This window comes from Oncorhynchus mykiss, chromosome Y (assembly GCF_013265735.2).
Source record: "Oncorhynchus mykiss isolate Arlee chromosome Y, USDA_OmykA_1.1, whole genome shotgun sequence".
Lineage (NCBI taxonomy): Eukaryota > Metazoa > Chordata > Actinopteri > Salmoniformes > Salmonidae > Oncorhynchus > Oncorhynchus mykiss.
Genome location: NC_048593.1, coordinates 38235076 through 38255655, shown reverse-complemented (window position 1 = coordinate 38255655; position 20580 = coordinate 38235076). Strand labels below are relative to the sequence as shown.

The 20580-nt window shown below is 42.7% G+C and overlaps 1 protein-coding gene across 1 annotated transcript in view; it reads left to right on the top strand.

Annotated features, from left to right (window-relative positions):
* Positions 1-17856: 17856 nt before the first annotated feature.
* Positions 17857-20580, top strand: part of LOC110509458 (replication protein A 70 kDa DNA-binding subunit) — a 77621-nt gene continuing 74897 nt past the window's right edge. The window contains exon 1 of the mRNA XM_036967940.1: positions 17857-17904. The gene's annotated coding sequence lies outside the window, so the exon portion shown is untranslated. The remainder of the gene's footprint in view (positions 17905-20580) is intronic.

The following is a 20580-nucleotide window of genomic DNA, read 5'->3' as shown; positions in this document are numbered from 1 at the left end:
TGAGACTCATCATGACTCTGGGCTAGTATTCCCCCTCTTTGTGTCTCGGGACCCCCACCGGCCTCGATGAGACTCATCATGACTCTGGGCTAGTATTCCCCCTCTTTGTGTCTCGGGACCCCCACCGGCCTCGATGAGACTCATCATGACTCTGGGCTAGTATTCCCCCTCTTTGTGTCTCGGGACCCCCACCAGCGGTTGGTGTTGGTATCCAAGGCACAAACGAAAAGGTTGGACCCTATGTACGAGTTGTCAGCGGCCGCGTTGTTATGAGACTGGCTTTAACCTTTCAACCAAATATCCTGGTGTTTGTGCTTCAAAACGCTCAGTGGCTGTCGAGGCCTGTCAATCACCACAGCGTCTGCGTGTGGCAACCTCTTCAGTACCTGCGAACTGAGACGAGGGTATCTGTCTGTGATATCTCAGTGTTTCACCCATGGGAGTCAATGGATCAGTTTCTGGACTGACGCCATTTGTGTCTGTGATTGAAAGGGGTTACAGTCCCCCACAAAGTGGAAGATATATCGTTGGAAGCTGAGTACACTCTGCGCATCAATGTTTTTCTTGCTGAGATGGCCGCAGTTCTTGCGGAAGTGTCCACAGGGCAAGAGAAGTTAATCTCAACTACCGTATTGCACGACTTCAAGGAGGAGGGAAGTTGCTCATTCACAGAGACTGCTGGAATGAAATCATGAAAAGAATGGTCAATCAGGTCTGCTGATGAAATGTGTGCTGCTGTTACTGTTTATTATCTATCCTGTTGCCTAGTCACTTTATTCCTAGTTATATGTAAATATCTACCTCGATTACCCCATTCCTCTGCACATCGACTCCGTACAGGTACCCTGTGTATATAGTCAAGTTATCAATACTCATTGTGTATTCATTCCTTGTGTTTCTGGTTATTTCTCTATTTTCCTTTTCTTTTCATTCTCTCTGCATTATTGAGAAGTGGCTGTAACTAATCACTGTTAGTCTACACCAGTTGTTCACGAAGCACGTGACAAATCATTTGATGCAGGCACACATGCATGCACGCACGCACACACACACACACACACACACACACACACACACACACACACACACACACACACACACACACACACACACACACACACACACACACACAGACACACACACACACACACACACACACACACACACAAACACACACACACACACACACACACACACACACACACACACACACACACACACACAAACACACACACACACAAACACACACACACACACACACACACACACACACACACACACACACACACACACACACACACACACACACACACACACACACACACACAGACAGAGTGTTGTACAACTAACTTAATTGTTTTTGTTTACTATTCTTTTGGGGACTACTGGTTAAACACACACACACACTCCACATTGCTGTCACAAATCTAACCATGTGTGTTGGTTCCGGTGAGTACTATAAAGAATATCATTATTTGGCAAAAAATAGGAGAATCTATGTTGTCCTATGGCAGAAAATGACTCATGAGTTACAGTGTGTATATTTCCCAGGTGAAAGCAGCACATGAGGAGCAGGCGCCAGGACATAACCGAGAGCACGGACTGAATACTGGAGAGCGAGTTGTACATCAACATCCACCAGGTGGGGGTGTAGGGACGGCGTTGGTGAGGACAACATACAGTACTCCTTACAGCAACTGCAGCGGTGAAGACCACAGCCTCTCCTCAGTGGGTTCACACTTCTCAAGTGAAACCAGATCTAGCTGCATAATAGGTGAGCTGGAAGCCACTGTGATGGAGGATACAGAGCTGAATCGAGTCTTTATTGAAGACTCATCTCTTCAGTAGGTCCTATGATTGAGTGTAGTCTGGCCCAGGAGTGTGAAGGTGAACGGGAAGGCACTGGAGCAACGAACCACCCTTGCTGTCTCTGCCTGGCCGGTTCCCCTCTCTCCACTGGGATTCTCTATTACAGGGGCTGAGTCACTGGCTTACTGGTGCTCTTCGAGGCCGTCCCTAGGAGGGGTGTGTCACTTGAGTGGGTTGAGTCACTGACGTAGTCTTCCTGTATGGGTTGGCGCTCCCCCCCCCCCCCTTGGGTTGTGCCGTATATCCCTGAAGATATCCCTCTAGTGGTGTGGGGGCTGTGCTTTGGCAAAGTGGGTGGGGTTATATCCTGCCTGTTTGGCCCTGTCCGGGAGTATCATCGGATGGGGCCAGAGTGTCTCCTGACCCCTCCTGTCTCAGCCTCCAGTATTTATGCTGCAGTAGTTTATGTGTCGGGGGGCTAGGGTCAGTATCTGGAGTATTTCTCCTGTCTTATCCGGTGTCCTGTGTGAATTTAAGAATGATCTCTCTAATTCTCACTTTCTTTCTTTCTCTCTCTCTCTCTCTCTTTCGGAGGACCTGAGCCCTAGGACCATGCCTCAGGACCTGGCATGATGACTCCTTGTTGTCCCTAGTCCACCTGGCCATGCTGCTGCTCCAGTTTCAACCGTTCTGCCTGCGGCTATGGATCCCTGACCTGTTCACTGTAATTACTATTATTTGACCCTGCTGGTCATTTATGAACATTTGAACATCTTGGCCATGTTCTGTTATAATCTTCACCCAGCACAGCCAGAAGAGGACTGGCCACCCCTCATAGCCTGGTTCCTCTCTAGGTTTCTTCCTAGGTGTTGGCCTTTCTAGGGAGTTTTTCCTAGCCACCATGCTCCTACACCTGCATTGCTTGCTGTTTGGGGTTTTAGGCTGGGTTTCTGTACAGCACTTTGATATATCAGCTGATGAAAGAAGAATGAATGAATAAATTTGATTTGAATAGTCTGTGTTGGTTGCTTTAATGATTACTGAATGTAAAAAAGGAAAGACTAGTAAACCTAGACTATGGACTTGCCAGCATTAGATCATGACTCATGTCACATGAACTAGGGAAAGTGCACATGCACTGTACAGCGAAATAGGCTACAGTAACCTAACCATAATCCATCCATGAATGTACAGCACAGGCAATCACAATGACAAAGATCATTAGCGACATTAGTACCAGCATTACAAGTTTTTACTATATTATTCAGCTCTGGGAAAAATTAAAAGGCCACTCCCAAATTAAGAGACCACTCTTAATTTTTTTCAGAGCTGTATTAATGTACTGATACACTAATGATAGTGAGTATGATAATAGAGTATTTTCTTTGTAAAGGTGTAGAAGGAAGCAGCAGCAGCAATAGAGGTCCAGGTGCTCCTGCAGAACTGGAGGTGGCCAGTTCAGAGTCAGACTCAGAGCAGGAACCTTCAGGGTAAATTTAAGAGCACAAACCTAAACATGTAGACTAGGATTTCAGATTATTATGTGCTTTATTTATGAGATTATCAGTAGGACTGTAATCGGGGGGTATACAATCGATGACTGCACAAGTAATACAAGTTTAAGTTTAGGTTATCTACAATGTTAATCTCATTTTGCAGAGCAACCTGACATGCAGAGAGAGAGAGAGAGAGAGAGAGAGAGAGAGAGAGAGAGAGAGAGAGAGAGAGAGAGAGAGAGAGAGAGAGAGAGAGAGAGAGAGAGAGAGAGAGAGAGAGAGAGAGAGAGAGAGAGAGAGAGAGAGAGAGAGAGAGAGAGAGAGAGAGAGAGAGAGAGAGAGAGAGAGAGAGAGAGAGAGAGAGAGAGAGAGAGAGAGAGAGAGAGAGAGAGAGAGAGAGAGAGAGAGAGAGAGAGAGAGAGAGAGAGAGAGTACTGTACTGGGTTCAGAGCCCAGTACAGGGAAAATAGAATGGGACAGCGAAAGTACTGAAAATCCATTTGATTATTTTGCTCGTCCTCAGTCCAAGGATTTTGACTTCTTCTTTCAGTACCACCCAAAACAAACCCCTCAAAGAGTCATTCCCAATGTTTTCCACTCCAAAGACGGCACAAACACAAAATGGCTGACATACAATGAAGTAACTCCCTCCTTGTTCTGCTCAGTGTCTTGCATTCGCAAAACCTTCAGCCAGTGATAGAGCATTTGTCAAAGGAGGCATGTAGGCCTGGAAACATGCCCATCAGAGAGTACAGGAACATGAGAGAAGCAAGACCCATAGAGAAAGTGCAGAAGCCTTTTTCCTCAGAGCCAGCAAAGCAGACATCCGTACCCTTCTGAGTGATAAGCAAATGTCAGTTCAACGAGACCTGGTCAGAAAGAAGAGGCAGGTCATGGAACGTGTGATTGATGTAGTTAAAGTTATTGTTAAATGTGGGCTTAGCTACAGAGCACACAGACACGAAGCTGCATATAACTTGGAAAACACGGCCGACAATCATGGCTAGTTTTTTTAGCTTATATTGTTGGTAATTACTTCCTGGTTACTCTGAAGTAGCTATTCTATGACTCTTCCTTAACAGGCGGACAAGGGTGAAATAATTTTTGCTGTGAGTTAAAGTTTTTGTACAGAGGCTTGTTTTTTGGACTTTCATATTATACTTGAAGTTATGTAGCCAATGTTCAGTTTCATTGACTCAGTGCATAGATGTGTGTATTGTGTGCTGTTGCCTTCATGGGCACCAGTGATGAGCTGGTAGCCTAGAAAATGAGCTGTCTGGTGGTTTGCGTGAACAGGGTGGCATGGGATGGAGTCAAATTTCCGGCCTGAATTATTGTTTCAGTCCGCCCCTGCCTCTATGTATATATTTACAAGGGATAGCTCGTAGGAGAGGGAGTACAGCTAACTGTGCACAATATAGAGACAACTATGAAGTTGAATTGAACGTCACACATACCCAGATCACGGTGAGAGTAGCAGAGATATTGTTGTCATTTCAGGTTTGTCAAGAAGGCACAATGCTTGAAAGAATAGCCACAGATCACAGGAAGGGAAGTTCTCTGTAATAATAGCGGCACAACTCCTGCAGAGTGTGATTAAGAAACGTGTGACTCAGAATGTGGTTAGATACTCTTCCAACGTCTCTTCCCCATTTCTGACCAGTGGAGGCTGGTGACTTGACACATTGAGGAGGATGGGAGACCCACGGTATAGGCACGTAAAGTAGGGAGACGACAACGTGTGTTTCAATAATCGTCAAAGACTCATTATTTTAACCTGATTTAATACATTTAATACATTTATAGTACAATATTATGGGGAATGGGAGTGAGAGGGATACTTACACAGTGTTGGAAAAGGATCACAGCAGTGATTGAATGAGGGTATGAGGCATGAGTTCAGGTGTTCAGAGGCTTGACCAGTGCAGGACAGGATTTGTCTGGGAAGACAAAAAACAATACACACAGTCAGACCAAACCGCTAAGAATGAGTTAGTCCAAGCAAGGAGTAAAATCACTGATGTGTAATGATGGGATTATGTTTGTGATTGACTCTACATACAGGAATGAGAGAAAATTGATAGGGGTACTCACAGTGCTAGGAGGGGAAACATTCAATGTGCCAGTTGATGAAACGTGGCTTCAGTTCATGTCAGGATAAAGTTGACAAAGGTAGTGGAGTGGAGTGGTCATCACCTCTTAATCAGGGAACAGGAGGGGACTTAGCTGTAAATACAAATAGCAGATACATCAAATCAGATCAAATTGTATTTGTCACATACACATGGATAGCAGATGTTAATGCAAGTGTACAAAAATGCTTGTGTTTCTAGTTCCGACAGTGTAGTAATATCTAACAAGTAATCTAACAAATTCACACTGACTACCTCATACATACAATGTAAAGGGATAGAATAAGAATACGTATATATAAATATATGGATTTGCGATGGCCGAACGGCATAGGCAAGATGCAGTAGATGGTATAGAGTACAGTATATACATATGAGATGAGTAATGTAGGGTATGTAAACATTATTAAAGTGACTAACGATACCATTATTCAATCCATTTATTAAAGTGGCCAGTGATTTGAGTCTGTATGTTGGCAGCAGCCTCTCTTTGTTAATGATGGCTGTTTAAGAGTCTGATGGCCTTGAGACAGAAGCTGTTTTTCAGTCTCTCGGTCCCAGCTTTGATGCACCTGTACTGACCTCCCCTTCTGGATAATAGTGGGGTGAACAGGCAGTGGCTCGGGTGGTTGTTGTCCTTGATGATATTTTTGACCTTCCTGTGACATCCGGTGCTAGAGGTGTCCTGGAAGACAGGTAGTTTTCCACTGGTGACGCGCAGTGCAGACCTCACTAACCTCTGAAGAGCCATTCAGTTGAGGTCGGTTCAGTTGCCGGATGCTCTCGTTTGTACATCTGTAGAGGTTTGTGAGGGTTTTGGGGGACAATCCACATTTCTTCAGACTCCTGATGTTGAAGAGGCACTTTTGCTCTTTGGCGCCTCATTCACCATGCTGTCTGTGTGGGTGGACCATTTCAGCTTGCCCGTGATGTGTACGCAGAGGAACTTACCAGAGGAACTTACTTACCACCTTCTCCACTACTGTCCCGTCGATGTGGATAGGGGGGTGCTCCCTTTGCTATTTCCTGAAGTCCACGAATATCTTTTGTTGACATGGAGTGAGAGGTTATTTTCCTGACACCACACTCCGAGGGCCCTCACCTCCTCCCTGTAGGCTGTCTCGTCGTTGTTGGTAATCAGGCCTACAACTGTAGTGTCGTCTGCAAACTTGATGATTTAGTTGGATGCGTGCATGGCCACACAGTCAAAGATGAACAGGGAGTGCAGGAGAAGGCTGAGAACGCACCCTTGTGGGGCTCCAGTGTTGAGGATCAGCAGGGTGGAGATTTGTTTCCTACATTCACCACCTGGGGGCGGCCCATCAGAGCCCATCAGTCCATGAATCCAACCTTAAAATGATTTGTTTCACACTCAAGGGTTTTTCAGCATGTAGTTTCAATCTAACTGAATGTCACTAGCATCTCCGTTAAGTGTGTGTCAACCACATACTGCCCCACATCTGAACAAATAAGTTGTATCCTTTGCAGAAGTTAGCAATATGGCAATATTGCACAAGATCCCCTAAGACTTTTTGAAGACTATGAAGCTTAATTCAGTTCTGTGCATTTATATTGAAAAACACTGGGCTATGTTAACATAAGATCATATAAGATGCTAGTGATGGAATTTAATTGAGCCAGTGTGCAGAGTGACTAACTTCAAATCAAATCAAAATTGCATTTGTCACATGTGCCGAATACAACAGGTGTAGTAGGCCTTACAACATTGTCACCTCTCATGTAACCTGGGACCTGGGACCTGACCTGGGACCTGATGCAGTGTAAGGTCTACAACTCCATGCTGGCCTTAACCCAGAACCTGCAGGCCGAGCCATGACCATCATCGCCATCATCTTCTGGGTTCTGGGAGTCTCCATAGTCAGGGCCAACTACACCAATAACAAAAAGTCCAAGGCCAAAGTAATGATCATTTCCAGAACGATCTTCATCCTGGCTGTAATCCTGGTGCTCGCTCCTGTCTCCTGGATGGCCAGCACCATTTGGGGGAGTTGGGGGTCTCACTCTACATCTGCTGGGAGGCAACGGCCCTGCTACTGGTTATGGGGGTCATACTGTGCAGCTCCTACCCTCTAGTGAGATTGAGCCATGTTCCTGGGTGTCACCCCCTGACCTCAGTTACCTATGTTTTCTGTATTATTTTGGTCAGGTCAGGGTGTGACGAGGGTGGGTATGTGCGTCTAGGATTTTTGTATATCTATGGGGTTTTGTTATGTCTAGGTAAATGTAGGTCTATGGTGGCCTGAATTGGTTCCCGATCAGAGGCAGCTGTTTATCATTGTCTCTGATTGGGGATCCTATTTAGGTTGCCATTTTTCCATTTTGGTTTTGTGGCTTATTGTCTACGCGTAGTTGCCTGTCAGCACTTGTGTCTTATAGTGTCACGGTTGTTTTGTTGTTTTCTTGTTTTCTTGTTTTGTTGTTTCGTTTAGTGTTCTTCGTGTAATAAAGAAGAATCTATTCTTATCACGCTGCGCCTTGGTCTCCTCATTATGACGGACGTGACACTGGGAGCCTTTGGATGGATAGTCACCCTAGTGCCCTGTGTTGTCTATATAGTAGTTTCTTATGTACCCCTCCTATGACAATCACTTCCATCTCCTACATCCTGGAAACTCTAGGTGTGATGAGGTTCATCTTTGGGACCAGGTGCTGTAACTGCATCAAGAGTAAAAGGACCAGGATCAAAGTCAAGTTTATCAGTGGAACATTCTTCATCCTGGCTGGTACCCTCCAGCTTTCCACTCTCTACCTGCTGTTCTATAACTTTACTTTACACAGTTTCTAAAAGCTGGGAAACACTTGACATACTGTATCTCCCAGAATATTGGGACCGAGTGACGGTAAATGGAAAGTGTCAGAACTTTCATATTTCTGCGTTGGGAGATGGTAACATTAGCAGGCGTTTTTGCGCTTCGAACCAATCAAAATCTACTTGATACCCTCGTAATTTTCATCTTCAGATCTTTGGCCTTCTATTCTGCAGTCAATCAATGTTGAGAGGGGCCGTTTCTATGGTATTTTAAAACGGAAGACTCAGATATTCACAATGAAAACTGGAACAGATTTTTTTTTTGTGAGGGTTGATATTGAAATGCTGTCTGTTATTTAACCTTTGTTTAACAAGGCAAGTTAAGAACAAATTCTTATTTACAATGACAGACTACATCGGCCAAACCCGGACGACACTGAGCCTTGTTTTTATTTTGACTATTTTCTACATTGTAGAATGATGTTGACGACATCAAAACGATGAAATAACACATATGAACACATATGAAACCATGTAGTAACCAAAAAAGTGTTAAACAAATCAAAATATATTTAATATTTGAGATTCTTCAATGTAGCCACCCTTTGCACTGTCAAGGCTCAGGAGAAGACCCAAATGCAAAGTAACAAATGTTTATTACAAAAACAGGGGGTTAGGCAAACAACAGGTCAAGGGCAGGCAGAGGTCAGTAATGCAGGGTGGTGTGACAAAGTACAGAACGGCATGCAGGCTCAGGGCAGGCAGAATGGTCCAAACTGGGGGAACTAGAAAACAAAGACAGCAGCACAGGAAAACCTCTGGTAGGTTTGTCGAAACAGCGAACTGGCAACAGACAAACAGAGAACGCAGGTATAAATGCACTGGGGACAATGGGGAAGATGGGCGACACCAGGAGGGGTGTGGAGACAAGCACAAAGACAGGTGAAACAGATCATGGTGTGACATGAGTTTGAGCCAATCAGTTGTGTTGTGATAGGGTAGGGTTGGTATACAGAACATAGCCCTTTTTGGTCAAAGACCAAGTCCATATTATGGAAAGAACAGCTCAAATAAGCAAAGAGAAATTACAATCCAGCATTACTTTAAAACATGAAGGTCAGTCAATACGGACAATGTCAAAAACTTTGGAAGTTTCTTTAAGTGCAGTCTCAAAATCCATCAAGCGCTATGATGAAACTGGCTCTCATGATGACCGCCACAGATATGGAGGACCCAGATTTACCTCTGCTGCAGAGGATAAATTCATCAGAGTTAACTGCAACTCAGATTGCAGCTCAAGTAACAGACACATCTCAACATAAACTGTTCAGAGGAGACTGCGTGAATCAGGCCTTCATGGTCTAATTGCTGCAAAGAAACCACTACTAAAGGACACCAATAAGAAGAAGAGACTTGTTTGGGTCCAATGTCCAACACCTTCCTTTACTGAAGCTCCTCCTACAACCTCTCTCTCTCTCACTGTGACACATGCACGCACGCACACACACGCACACACACACACAGCTCCATGGTGTGTCTGTGATGACTTGGGCCAGACGGAATCTAGAATCTGTGGTAGCAGAATTTCCCTGAGAACTCCATGTTCCTTCTCAGCCTGGTCTCATAGACTAGACGTAACATAGTAAATGTAAATCCGGGACACTCAAATGAATATGATATGTTACATTTGGCATGGTTACATAAGATAGACAGTTACTTAAGTATAAAAGGAAAGCAGGGTGGTTGGTCGGTCTGAATGGCTGGCTGGGGGAACATCTAGCAACACAAAGGTTGTGTGCAACTATTTCCTACTTTTTAGCTACTTTGCAACTATTTAGAATGTTAGCTAACCTTAACCTTAAACAATTTAGCTAACCATTCCCCTAACCTTAACCCTTTAAACCAATCTTAACCATTCCCCTAATCTTAACCCTAACTTGAACTATAACACATAATCCCTAGCCCAGCTAGCATTAGTAACCTAGCCATCTAGCTAACATTAGTCAAAACTAAAGTTTAGCAAATTCATAACATATTGTAAGTTTTGCTTATTAGTTTCATAATGTACAAATTATAATTCATTAACATATTGTGCCAATTGCAATTCGGAAACATATAATTTGAAATGGATGATAGACATCCATAAATGAATACCATGAGAAACGTAACATATCATACTTCATGTAGCGTTCATGTAGCGTTCATGTAGCGTGATGAGTGATGGCCTGCACACCATGTCCAGTAAGTAGTATTATGTTATTAACTTTATTTATTAACTTTATTAGCGGTATTGGTAATAATGTAATCACTATAATTCCTTATTAACATTGCTAAAAATATTACCTTAGTAAGGGTTAATTCTTGCTCATGATGTGTGATGACCTGCACATCAGATCCTTTGAGCCTAACCTGTGTGTGTGTGTGTGTGTGTGTGTGTGTGTGTGTGTGTGTGTGTGTGTGTGTGTGTGTGTGTGTGTGTGTGTGTGTGTGTGTGTGGTGTAGCCTTCTGGCTGGTCACCCATTTGAACTGTCTGGTTGAGGAGAACTGTCTGCTCCTCTACTGTGTCTGTCTACTGAAGAGGAGTGTCACCACCATATATATATATATATATATATATATATATATATATATATATATATATATATATATATATATATATATATATATCTTGTGGCAGGGCTGGCAAATTATTTTGAAAGTCTGGTTATGGCTTAGATCAACAACATCATCCCAGACCCACTCCAATTTGCATACCGCCCCAACAGATCCACAGATGAAGCAATCTGTATTGACCTACACACTGCCCTCACCCAACTGGACAAGACGAACACCTATGTGAGAATTCTGTTCATTGACTACAGCTCAGCATTCAACACCATAGTACCCTCCAAGCTCATCGCTAAGCTAAAGACTATGGGACTGAACACCTCCCTCTGCAACTGGCTCCTGGACTTCCTGACTGGCCGCCCTCAGGTTGTGAGGGTAGGCAACCAAACATCGGACACACTGACCCTCAACACGGGGGACCCTCAGGGGTGCGTGGTTAGTCTACTCGTGTGCTCCCTGTTCACCTACGACTGTGTGGACAAGCACGACTCCAACACCATCATTACGTATTCGGACAAAATGACGGGGGCGGTAGACCTGATCACTAATAATGACGAGACAGCCTGTAGGGAGGAGGTCAGAGACCTGGCAGTGTGATGCCAGGACAACAACCTCTCCCTCAATGCAAGCAAGACAAAGGAGGAGCTGATAGCGGTACCAATACCGCTAATAAAGAAACACAGGGCCAAGCACACGCCCATGCACATTGATAGGGCTGTAGTGGAGCGGATTGAGAGCTAAAAGTTCCTACCTGTCCACATCACTAAGGAACTATCGTGGTCCATACACACCAACCCAGTCGTGAAGAAATCAGGACAATGCCTCTTCCCCCTCAGGAGGCTGAAAAGATTTGGCATGGGCCTTCAAAAAAGGTTTACAGCTGCACCACCGAGAGCATCTTGACTGGCTGCTTCACCACTTGGTATGGCAACTGCTTGGCATCCGACCGCTAGACGCTATATAAGGTAGTTCATACGGCCCAGTACATCCCTGAGGCCGAGCTCCCTGTCATCAAGGACCTCTATACCAGGAGGTGTCAGAGGAAGCCCCAAAAATTGTCAAAGACTCCAGTCAATCAAGTCATATGCTGTTCTCTCTGCTAGCGCATGGCAAGTTGTACCAATGCACCAAGTCTGGAACCAACAGGACCCTGAACAGCTTCTACCTCCATGTCAGAGGACTGCTAAACAGTAAGTTATGTAGAATAGATATCTGCGGGTTCGGATCTGCGTTGACCCTTTTTGCACTAACTATTTTTGACTCATAATATGCACTGCTTTTTGCTGTTTATTATCTATCCTGTTGCCTTGTCACTTTATCCCTACCTATATGTACATATCTACCTCAATTACCACATAAACTCGGTACTGGTAGCCTGTGTATATAGTCAAGTTATCAATACTCAATGTGTATTTATTCCTTTATTTCTCTATTTTTCTCCCTGCATTGTTGGGATGGACCTGTAAGTAAGCATTTCACTGTTAGTCTACACCTGTTTGTTTATGAAGCATGTGACAAATACAAATTAGATTTATTTTGCACGCACAAACACACACACAGGGAAACACAATTCATGTCCATTCAAAAATCTATTTTCCCTAACCATAAACCTAACCTGAAAACCTAACCTTAACCCTAACTCCTAACCCTAGCTCCCAACCCTAAATATAACACTAACTCTAGCCTTAACCCTAAACCCTAAAGAAATATCATTTGATATCATGGTGACAAACAAAATGTCCCCAGTTGGTACATTTTTTTATTTGTTTACCATTCATGTGGGGATTTACAGTTAAACACGCACGCACGCACGCACGCGCACACAAACACACACACACACACACACACACACACACACACACACACACACACACACATTGGAGATGGACAGATAAACAGTGTAATGTTAATTCAAACCGTGTGTGTCGTTTAGAATGGCACCGGAGGAGATGGCTGCCGTTTTACGTTCCCTTAAACAGTTGTGCTCTAGTGTGTGTTTTTTCATGTTATTTGGTACTTATTTTGTACGTAATGTTTCTTGGTCTCTTTTGACCAAAATGAACTTCTAGATATAAGGACAGCGATTACTCACCTCTTACTAGACAAAGATTTTTTCTTTAACGAGTCAGACGCAAAGGATTTACTTCAGACGCCCGACAAGGCCCTCATCCCTGTCATTAGCAGGAGAAAGAGACGGAGATATCGGGGATGTAGGTCGGGGTGCCCTTGCAAGGATCCGACGGTAAGTGGGTGATCTGCCATCGGTCCGATTAGCCAACGTACAATCATTGGATAATAAAATAGACAAACTACAAGTGCGTATATCCTATAAACGGGACATTAAAATCTGTAATATCTTATGTTTCACAGAGTCGTGGGTGAACGACGACATGATTAACATACAGTTGGCGGGTTTCACACTTTTTCGGCAGGATAGAACAGCTGCCTCTTGTAATACATGATGACGGTCTATTGTTTATTTATAAACAACAACTGGTGCACGAAATCTAAGGAAGTCTCCAGGTTTAGATCGCCTGAGGTGAATCATCTCATGATAAAATGTAGACCACACTATTTACCAAGAGAGTTTTCATCTATATTATACGCAGCTGTCTATTTACCACCACAAACCGATACTGGCACTAAGACCCCACTCAACGAGCTATATACTGTAGGTCATCACTCAGTGAGCTGTATACGGCTGTAAGCAAACAGGAAAAAGCTCATCCAGAGGCAGCGCTCCTAGTGTCCGGGGACATTAGTGCAGGGAAACTTAAATTCTTTATACCTCATTTCTACCTGCATGTTAATTGTGCAATGAGAGAGGGAAAAAAAAACTAGACCACCTTTACTCCACACACAGAGACGCATACAAAGCTCTCCATTTGGCACATCTGACCATAATTCTATCCTCTGAGATCGAATCATACTACACCGGCTCCGACGCTCGTCGGATATGGCAGGGCTGGCAAACTATTACAGGCTACAAAGGGAAGCACACCTGCACACCACACCACACTATGCTCGCTTCGAGGCAAGTAACACTGAAATATGCATGATAGCATCAGCTGTTCTGGACAACTGTGTGATCACGCTCTCTGTAGCCGATGTGAGTAAGACCTTTAAACAGGTTAACATTCACAAGGCCGCTGGGCCAGACGGATTACCGGGACGTGTACTGACCAACATGCATTGACCAACTGGAAAGTGTCTTCACTGACATGTTCAACCTCTCCCTGTCTGAGTCTGTAATACCAACATGTTTCAAGCAGACCACCATAGTCCCTGTGCCCAAGAACACTAAGGTAACCTGCCTAAATTAAAGGGTGGTCATGGCTCACATCAACACCGTTATCTCAGAAACCTTAACCCACTCCAATTTGCATAACACCCCGAACAAATCCACAGATGATGCAATCTCTATTTCACTCCACACTTCCCTTTCCCACCTGGACAAAAGGAACACCTATGTGAGAATTGTATTCACTGACTACAGCTCAGCGTTCAACACCGTAGTGCCCTCCATGCGCATCACTCAGCTAAGGACCCTGGGACTAAACACATCCCTCTGCAACTGGATCCTGTACTTCCTGATGGGCCGCCCCCAGGTGGCAAGAGTAGGTAACAACTCATCCTCCATGCTGATCCTCAACACGGGGGCCCCTAAGTGGTGCGTGCTCAGTCTCCTCCTGTACTCCCTAAGCATGTGACAAATGCAATTTGATTTGATTTGATTTAAATAGCCATAATAGGATGTTCTGAAAGAACTGGACAAAAGATCTAGACTATTGAGATATACTCTTTGACCATGTTCCCCTTACCCTGTAGCGCTGTAGGAGGAATAGTGCATAGCACAGAGAGAGCTGTTCTGATGTCCGGGAGGCATGACAAAACCCCAACAGGAGAGAGAGAGGGGAGAGAAACAGAGACAGAGTGAGTGAAGGAGGAAGAGAGAGAGGGAGATATGAGTGGGAGGTATGGAGAACACACACAGGGGCGGTGGCTCCGGCCGACTAATATTTGATTGGCTAAGAAGAATCCGGAAAAGGCGATGTGGCGTCGCCATTGAAATTGAAAGCCCTCTCTCTGTCGCAGGTTCTTCAAGGGAGAGGCCACGCTGTACCACATAAGGCAAAGAGCAGCAATATAAAGGTGCTTTTAAATCGGACACGACTTCCACTGAAAAATGACATTAAATCTCACAGACGGTGCAATTGAGGCAAGTTACAACATAGACATAATACTTATCACTCATTGTGTTGTTTGTAGTTGCAGGCTAACTTAGTGTAAAAGCATTTTTTTGCAATCTGCAGGGCCTACAGTGGGATATTTCAGAAATAAGGCGTGAGGGAGTGTGGTAGATGGCCAATATGCTAAGGGCTGTTCTGATGGACCAGCGGACAGCGGACTTCAGCCGTGGTATACTGGTCATTTACCACACACCCCCGAGGTGCCAATGTAAATCGAGCAGTAAAAATATTTGTTTTTGTCATTCACATGGTGTACGGTCTTATATACCACAGCTGTCAGACAATCAGAATTCAGGGCTCAAACCACCTAATTTATAATGGGTATTCATACACGGTATAGGGCTCACTGCTCTAGAATGTAGTGAAAAACGGGTACATTCAAGCTGGTGTTATTAAATTAATGCCTAAACCTGGTTTTCCTAGCCTATGCTATTATTTGAATGACATACAATGAATCATTCGATTGTTCTCTACAATATTACAACCTTAATATGCTTGTTCTTAAAGCTACATTTTTTGGCATCTGACCAAATTCACATAGAAATGTGTGTTATAGATCCGTCATTCGCATTTAAATAAAGTCTAAGAAGCTGTAAATGTGTTCGATATGCGCTATTTCTATACTTCCCGTTCTTTTACTTTCGGTTTTGTGCTTCAAACAACTGACAATATGGAAAATATATTTCACAAAGATTTAGACGGTACAATGATTATCTGCACCATACTTGCTTGTTTTGTCACTGTTGCATCCTAAGATGCTGGTTTCTTTTACTGAAGATTCCGAAGCATACTTATAACAAACGGAACAGATTTTTAAAAAATGTCCTCCATGACACATTACAGTCGACTTCTCTCTGCAGTGTCTTCAGCCCAACTCCTGAAATACATCCCTGAACTTTTACCGCCCTTGCATCTCCTAATCCAATCGTTTCAATTCAAGAACGGAAACCCCATTGTCATTTGTTCATTCAAATAACTCAACCCCTGCACACAAATCCCATTGGCTATCTGCAACCATTTGAAATCTAAACTCATTAACACACAATACGTTTCTCGATACACCACAGTCACATAAACTGAAAGTGATTGAACTATTTGCATTTTAGTAACCGAGAAATGTCTGAGTGATATCTGCATAGTACATTGTTGGTTAAATAACAGTGTTCACAGATATTCACAATAAAAACTGTAACAGATTTTTGGGGGGAGGGTAGACATTGAAAATCAGTCCGTTAGCTTAGTTAGTAAAGATATATATATATATATATATATTCAGTACCAGTTAAAAGTTTGAACAGACCTACTCATTCAAGAGTTTTTCTTTATTTTTACTATTTTCTACATTGTAGAATAATAGTGAAAACAACAGAACTATGAAATAACACACATGGAATCATGTAGTAACCAAAAAAGTGATATATTTGAGATTCTTCAAAGTAGCCACCCTTTGCCTTGATGACAGCTTTGCACACTATTGGCATTTTCTCAACGAGCTTCATGAGGTTGTCACCAGGAATGCATTTCAACCTGTTGGTACTAGGGGGCAGTATTTTCATTTTTGGAAAAAAAACATTCCCGTTTTCAACAGGATATTTTGTCAGGACAAATGCTAGAATATACATATAATTGACAGCTTTGGATAGAAAACACGATAAACTTACACAAATGCTTGTCTAACTTTGGCTGTAAAGCATATTTTGACAATCTGAGATGACAGGGTGATTAACAAAAGGCTAAGCTGTGTTCCAATATATTTCACTTGTGATTTTCATGAATAGGAAGATTTTCTAGGAAGATTTATGTCCGTTGTGTTATGCTAATTAGTGTCAGGCGATGATTATGCTCCCGGACCCGGGTTTGAGAGTCACAAGAAGTTAACTGCACCTCAGATTATAGCCCAAATAAAATGCCTCATAGAGTTCAAGTAACAGACACATCTCAACATCAACTGTTCAGAGGAGACTGTGTGAATCAGGCCTTCATGGTCGAATTGCTGCAAAGAAACCACTATTAAAGGGCACCAATAATAAGAAGAGACTTGCTTGGACCAAGAAACACGAGCAATGGACTGGTGGAAATCTGTCCTCTGGTCTGATGAGTGAAAATTTGAGATTTTTGGTTCCATCCGCTGTGTCTTTGTGAGACGCAGAGTAGGTGAACAGATGATCTCCATATGTGTGGTTACCACCGTGAAGCATGGAGGAGGAAGTGTGATGATGTGGTGGAGCTTTGCTGGTGACACTGTCTGTGATTTATTTAGAATTCAAGGCACACTTAACCGGCATGGCTACCACAGCATTCTGCAGCAATACGCCATTCCATCTGGGTTGGGTATAGTGGGACAGTCATTTGTTTTTCAACAGGACAATGGGTACTTTGAAGAATCTCAAATAGAAAACATGTTTTGACATATAAAACATATTTTGACATATTTTGACTGGTACTGTTTATAGGCTGAATTTGTTTTGTATTCCGGCGGATATAATTTAGTAAAAGCCCATATTAATCAAACACAAACTTGCAGCCACTAGCTAGCTTGTCAGTTGACGTTCAAAGTTAGCTCTGTTTTGTTTTGGAGCTGTGACAGAGTTCTATTGAGCAGCAAACCCTTTTTGACCATGGTCTTAATGACATTCTATTCAATCTAACCATGCGAAATTCTCTGAATAAATCATCTGTAACTATATATGGTAAAGATATGGGGTTTGGACTATGCCTTTTCTGATGCAATTCTCTATTGAATAAAGATATTGTCATAAACATTTAATGAAATAATCATTGTCTCATTCAGGCCCTGACCAAAGGCACTTACGTGCACAATCCTCTGCTTCAGTTGCTGGTAAGTGTTCTATTTGTTGCGTCTCTATAATACATTGTTAGGTTCTGAAAAACAGAGTATAAACTCAAACAGACGACTATAAACAGACGACTATAACAGAAGACTATATAGCTCAAACCAAGTTTATTCACCCCACTTCAGCTGGGTTGCTTCAGCTGCAAACACACTTTGTACATGATCAAACAGACATGTATATGTCATGAAGAGATTCATCTTAAGCATCCGCCCCTTTTTTCCCCAATTTTCGCCTAAAATGACACCCAAATCTATCTGCCTGTAGCTCAGGCCCTGAAGTAAGAATACGCATATTAATGGTACCATTTGAAAGGAACCACTTTGAAGTGTGTGTACATGTGAAAGGAATGTAGGAGAATATAACACAATTGATCTGGTAAAAATATAATGTAAAGAAAAAAACAACTGTTCTTTTGTATTTATTTTGTACCATCATCTTTGAAATGCAAGAGAAAGGACATCATGTATTATTCCAGCCCAGGTGCAATCTAGATTTTGGCCACTAGATGGCAGCAGTGTATGTGCAAAGTTTAAGACTAATCCAATGGACCATTGCATTTATGTTCAAAATGTTGTATCAAGACTTCCCAAATGTCCCTAATTTGTTTATTAATAACCTTTAATGTTCAAAATTGTACACTCTCCTCAAACAATAGCATGGTATTCTTTCACTGTCATAGCGACTGTAAATTGGACAGTACAGTTAGATTAACAAGAAATTAAGCTTTCTCCCAACAGAAGATATGTCTATGTCCTGGGAAATGTTCTTGTTACTTACAACCTCATGCTAATTGCATTAGCCTACATTAGCTCAGCTGTCCCGTGGAAGGGACACCGATCCCAAATAAGTTTTAATGGTGTGACTACTCAGGGTGTGACTACTCAGAACATCTGTTTTTCTAAACTGATGACACGTGGCATTGTTGTCAGAGCTGTCAGAGCAGTCAGTTAAACTTCAAGCGGTTATGACTGACCATCTTACTCAATCTCTGGACATTCTGTTCCCCTTTTCTCTCACAGTAACTTTCCATAGACAAATGTCATCTTCCCATTCCTTGACACATCACATACACAGTTATACAGTGGGGCAAAAAAGTATTTAGTCAACCACCAATTGTGCAAGTTCTCCCACTTAAAAAGATGAGAGAGGCCTGTAATTTTCATCATAGGTACACTTCAACTATGATAGACAAAATGAGAAAAAGAATTCCAGAAAATCACATTGTAGGATTTTTTATGAATTTGAAAGCTCTTTGGTCTTGGCCATAGTGGAGTTTGGAGTGTGACTGTTTGAGGTTGTGGACAGGTGTATTTTATACTGATAACAAGTTCAAACAGGTGCCATTAATACAGGTAACGAGTGGAGGACAGAGGAGCCTGTTAAAGAAGAAGTTACAGTCTGTGAGAGCCAGAAATCTTGCTTGTTTGTAGGTGACCAAATACTTATTTTCCACCATAATTTGCAAATAAATTCATTAAAAATCCTACAATGTGATTTTCTGCATTTTTTTCTCATTTTGTCTGTTATAGTTGAAGTATACCTATGATGAAAATTACAGGCCTCTCTCATCTTTTTAAGTGGGAGAACTTGCACAATTGGTGGTTGACTAAATACTTTTTTGCCCCACAGTATATAACCAACCGTATTACAGTCCTGAGTCATGACTGCAGTCAAATTCCAAGTTGGCCGTTGAGTCATGGTAATCTCCTCTTATGCACTCTGGACATGTATTGGTAGTACCCAACTCGCTAACGACCATCAGGTCGCTAATCAAATCAAATCAAATGTTATTGGTCACATACACATGGTTAGCAGATGTTATTGCGAGTGTAGTGAAATGCTTATGCTTCTAGATCCGACAGTGCAGCAATATCTAACAGGTAATATCTAACAACTCAACAACAGAACCTAATATCTAACAAATTCCACATCAAAACCTAATACACACAATCTAGTAAAGGAATGGGATGAGAATATATAAGTATAAAATATATGGATGAGCAGTGACAGAGCGGCCAAGATGCAATAGATAGTAAAGAATAGATAGTGAAGGATACAGTATACAGGATATACTGTACATATGAGATGAGTAATGTGAGATATGTAAACATTCTTAAAGTGGCATTATTAAAGTGACTAGTGTTCCATTTATTAAAGTGGCCAATGATATCAAGTATGTAGGTAGGCAGCCGCCTCTCTGTGTAAGTGGTGGCTGTTTAACAATCTGATGGCCTTGAGATAGAAGCTGTTTTTCAATCTCTCTGTCCCAGCTTTGATGCATCTGTACTGACCTCACCTTCTGGATGGAAGCGGGGTGAACAGGTAGTGGCTCGGGTGTACTTGATGATCTTTTTTGCCTTCCTGTGACATCGGGTGTTGTAGGTGTCCTGGAAGGCAAGTAGTTTGCCCCTGGTGATGCGTTGTGCAGACCACACTACCCTCTGGAGTGGCCTGCTTTTGTGGGCGGTGCAGTTGCCGTACCAGGCGGTGATACAGCCAAACAGGATGCTCTCAATTGTGCACCTGTAAAAGTTAGTGATGGTTTTCAGTGAAAAGTCACATTTTGTCAGCCTCCTGAGGTTGAAGAGGCGCTGTTGCGCTTTCTTCACCACACTGTCTGTGCGTGGACCATTTCAGTTTGTCGGTGACATGTACACAGA